This window comes from Psammomys obesus, unplaced genomic scaffold (assembly GCF_907164565.1).
Source record: "Psammomys obesus unplaced genomic scaffold, mPsaObe1.curated_primary_1811, whole genome shotgun sequence".
NCBI lineage: Eukaryota > Metazoa > Chordata > Mammalia > Rodentia > Muridae > Psammomys > Psammomys obesus.
Window position 1 is genome coordinate 12,017,254 of NW_026596117.1, and position 5,082 is coordinate 12,022,335.

At 45.6% G+C, this 5,082-nt stretch overlaps 1 pseudogene; it reads left to right on the forward strand.

Moving 5' to 3' along the window:
- Positions 1-3,811: 3,811 nt before the first annotated feature.
- Positions 3,812-5,082, forward strand: part of LOC129692713 (ADP/ATP translocase 2-like) — a 9,495-nt pseudogene continuing 8,224 nt past the window's right edge.

The following is a 5,082-nucleotide window of genomic DNA, read 5'->3' on the forward strand; positions in this document are numbered from 1 at the left end:
TCCTTGATTTACAAAGCAGTAGTAACATTTCTTGAACAGGAGGCTTACAAGGAGTTGCTCATTTCCTTAGGACCAACCATGGGTAGCCCCTGTTGCCACTAGACTGATCATTAGGTTCAATTACTGTTTGCTTCAAGACTCAGGGACACATTTGGATCTAGGGAGACCTGGTGACAGACTGTATGGGTATTCTGAAAGAAGCCTGAAGAGCATGCCTTCTCTATGAGGCCTCAACTAAGGCTCCCTTCAAAACAAACAAACAAACAAACAAACAAACAACCTTCACTTTATGGATGAATGTCGTTAGGATGTAACACAAGCTTATAACATTTAAAACAGAATTATGCTAGTACATGAGTGAATGCAAAGGTCCATGGAACAAGATAAAGTCCTGAAGACTATCTGAATATGCGTAGAAATTACTTTTATGGGAAGACTTAAGTGGTTATAGGAAATAAATGGCTGCTGCTCACACTGTAGGCAAAATGAATATATTGACTTTCTAAAGAACTGCCATAAGCCAGAGGAAAAGAGGCAAAAATGGAGCAGAAAAAGAGACAAAGGATAAAAGCAAAACTGGGTTCACAATGAGAAAAGTCTAATTGACTGTCCACCAAACAAATAGATGCTCTCACATGGAAAACAATGTGAAGATGGCTAATAACCAGAGCTGCGGGGCATGAGGTACAGGGAGGCTTGCCAGAACTCCTGGTGGGAAAAAAAACCACTCAGTCTTTGAAAGCAGAGCTAGTTAACTCTATGAAGATTTGAAGCCTATATGTCCTTTGACCCAGTCCTAGAATGTTCATGGAGGGTAGGATCACACAGGTGCACAAAGTATTTGACCTCGATACTTAAATTGCTGGCTTGTTTGTATTCACGAGGAAACGCAGGAAAGGGGTGTGTGTCCATTCTGCAGAGCTGGTTAAAAGTTGTTTATCTAGTCCAGTTGTTCTAAATCTTCCTAATCTTCTGACTCTGTAACACAGTTCCTCATGATGTGATGAGCCACAACCATAAAATTATTTTCATTGCTACTTCATAGCATAACAGATTGCTACTGTTGTGAATCGTAATACAAACATCTGATGTGCAGATGGTCTTAGGCAACCCCTGGGAAAGGTTCATTCGACCCCCAAATGGGTTGAGACCCACAGACTGAGAACCTCTGATGTAGTCAAACATGGCAGAGCCACTTAATTAAACAAGTTGTGTTTTGTTGTTGCTTTTAAGCAAACAAGGTCTTCTATGTAGCTGTCACTGGCCTGGAAACCCACTGTGTAGGCTGGGCATGTCCTGAACTCAAGATCCTTGGGTCTCAGCCTCTTCATCGAGAGAATTACCAGAGTAAGGCATCATGCTCAGGTGTCAGACCCACCCAACAAGGAGACAGATCTACAAGCACGGAAGCCAGAAGATATGCATAGTGTATCATGAAGTAAAACAAAGAACTGTCTCGATAAACAGGACGAGTGTGCAACCTCACCTGTGAGGAACAAAAACACATGCCTGTGTTCTAGATACGTGGACAGCCTGAAGGATGCCCTAGGGAGTAGCAGGTTCCCCTCCAGGGAGGATGCTGCACTTGATGAGAGGCCTGGGCTGCTTAATTTTCATTTTGTTTAGTTTATAACTGCTTAACTTTCCTTTTAAAGCATATATGGATGTATAAATTGTATTTAAAATTAAATTCCTTTTAACTTAAAACTAAACAACAACAACACACACACACAAATCAGAAGCATTCCTTTCCTTTCTTCCTTGAGAAGTTTCTGCTTCCAGAATCCTCTTTGCTCTGGGATTACGTATGAAATTACTGATCTCAGTCTCCAGCCTGGTTCACTGACTCCAGGAAATAACCACGGAAAGTACTGTGGGGCTTCGATGTAGAAGACCTGGGTTTCTATCCTGAGTTCAACCTCCATCTCACAATGATGGATCACGGACCAGGCAACCTCTCTCAACCCAGGTGTCTTCATCTGCACAGTGAGGCTGCAGATCCAAGGAAGGTCTCCACTTCCCCACCCCCTCCCTGCCTCAGGGACCAGCCATTGCCTTATATGGAAAGTGTGTGCAAGGCCCACCTCACCTCGCACATGAAGGTGTCCCTGACACTGATGGGCCGCATAGGGCTCTTATTTCACCCCGATCGGCCTCATCTGGCCCACTATCAGCCATTCTGCATCTCAGACTTGCCTTTGTTATCTAAATGGCCTCTCCAATGGCTGAGAAACAGATTGGCCATCAGGGAGAGCTGTCTGTGTCTGCTTCAAAGTGGCTCCAAACAGTCTTGTCACCCGACACCTGGGTGGCTCCTGAGTTGAGTAGAGACACTGCAGGCCTCAGCATCTATCTCTGGAAGGGCCACACCCACAGGAGGGCACCCAGCGTAATTCTACAAACATGACCCTGTTTGTGTGCACGTGTGCACGTGTGTATTTCCCCAGTACCCCCTCCCCCTGCCAGCATGTTGCCTGTTGTACATGAGCTACATGATTTTGTCCTTTCTCAACCCCCAAAGCTATGTGTCACTGATCCCATTTTCACAGATGAGGAAAACTGAGGCTCATAGAGAGAGAGAGAGAGAGAGAGAGAGCCACTGGTGGTCCTGGGTTTAAAGAATTTGACTAAGAGTTTAAAAGCAATATTTCTCCATCTGTAAGTCACGAACCCTCAAGGGTCAAATGACCCTTTCCTAAGACCATAAGAAAGCACAGATATTTACATTATGATTCATAGCAGTAGCAAAGTGACAGTTATTAAGTGGCAATGACACAGTTTTATAGGTGGGGATCGCCATGACCTGAGGAATAGTATTAAAGAGTCGTAGCATTAGGAAGGTTGAGAACCACTGGTTTAAAGAGTTGAGTCAATGGACTTAGGGATGTAAATTTAGGCTAGGGATGGACTATAGGCCTATTAGATATGAGTCCTGGGTTCAATGCCTAGCATGGAGTGGGTAGGGGGCTGAGTTGAGTCAATGGATCATCACAAAAATTTCCTTTGCCTCACGCAACCGAGTCTGTTGGTTGGCAAGGACCAAGCAGGTTGCCCCAAACCCGATCGGACACTGGAAGAGGATGAAAATCATTCTGATCTTTCAGTTCTTCCTTACCCTACTCTCCGCTGCCCCCTCGACCACCACCACCATGAGAGCAATTCTATCTTCTCTTTCCCAGCTGCTGACTTGGTCAGGTAAATGAAAACTTTCTGACGGTCAGTATTTCCCAAGTCAGAGCAGCGGAGGGGACAGGCGCAAAGCAAATGTTGGTGCCTTGTGTGAAATGTGATCGGAGCCTGTGGTGGAAGTTTGCCCAGATTTCTGATCAGTTTTGTTGAAGCAAGCAGCCTGCGGGGTGGGAGTGGGTTTTTTTTTTGGGGGGGGGGGGTATGCTATCCAATGTGTCTTGGAACGTGGGGTTGGAAAACAGCCTCACTGAGGCCCATTGTGCAGTGACAACTCCTACCTTATCTCCAGTGCCTCCCTCCCTGAAATCACAAGCATATGTCCCACCGCTGTTAGGAATAAATTTGTCCAGACAGCAAGCTGGCATGGCACGGGGCACTGTGCAAAACAGGATGTGGTGGCAAACGCTCCCACATTTCTTCAGAGACAAATTACACTGCTTTCCCCCCACCCCACCCCTCAACTTGGAACCAACTCTAACAGTGAGTATTTTATGTCTTAGATCCATAAAAGCCTAATTGGTGCCCATATGGCAGACTATAGGAATCCTCCCAGCCTTTAAAGCCTGCTGCATGCTCCAACGAGCAGCCTGACAATAATTGAGTTCTCTCTCGACTGGACACAATGGCTGCATGTGGAAACCCTCAGGATGTTACCTCTGCTTCTCCTCACGTCCCTGAGAGCGCCTCTCGGTCGAGCAAGCGAGCCGCACCCAGTCTTTGCATGCTCTCTCACAATGTACAAGTGCAAATCGCTTCCTGCGGGCTAGAGACTGTTTTAGAGCCTCCTCACAATTGCTTTGTAACAATCCCAAAAGGTGGTACACACTTGGTTCTTAATCAGACAAGCGGCTTCATCATTTAATAAAACTAAGTAACAATGGGAGCAGAAATTTCTCACGGAAGAAAGAAAAGGGATGCTTCTGATTTGTGTGTGTGTTGTTTAGTTTTGTTTAAGTTAATAACAATGTCTGGCAAAAACAAGCACTATTTTTGGAAGGGTGAAGTGGCCTGGCTGTGTGTTTCTTCCTCAAACCAGTTAAACTTCCAGAAACGGCATTTTAAAATAATGAAGAGTACAACTGCAGACATGGCTACGGTTTTGCCATCCTGATTGTTACGGCTTCTATTTGAACATGTTGAATCAGCTGGAACTAGTCAAGAGCCAGGCTGCTGTGTCACAGACCTCAAAACACAACTGCTTAAACACACTGGACGTTTCTCTGCCGTGGAGGAGTCTGCGAGGCCACCTAGGACCTTGACTTCGGTTTAAGCAGACTTCTGTCCTTTCACTTCATCATCCGCAGGGTGTGGCCTCTTTACCATGGATCCAGGAGGAGGCTCAGCTCCTGCCAGCTGGTGAAAAAGGTGTGCAAATGCTCTAAAGATACCACTGGCTTGCAGAAAAGGCCAGTAGGTGGGTCAGAAGAAATACCGTAAAACCAATCTTTCCCTCAGGGACATAAGGCTAAAAAGAAAAATAAAAGAGAGACAATTTTCTCCTTCCTTAAGTATATTTTTCTGAGAATGTTATTTCTTATTTATCAAATGCCAGAGGCCCAACTTCATTTAGGGCCTGCTCCCAGTGATATTGTCTGATAGTGGGGTTCAGAGGGCACCTCCAGAGAGAGAGGTTCCAGGCTCTCGGGTCCCAGAACAAGGAAATGACCAGGCACATGATTGCAAAGGAAGCAGGGAGAGTTTGTCAACATGGAACACACTTGCCAGTGGCAGGCATGGGTGAGAACAGACAGGCCCTTCACTACAAAGCGTTGGGAACCTCAGTTACCTTGGCTCAAGTTTTTCAGAGTTTGCCTAGTCCCTTTGCTTTCTTTTTCACGCATGCTTTGTCTGTTACATGAAGTCCTACCATATCACTCTGTGTGTCCACCCTGG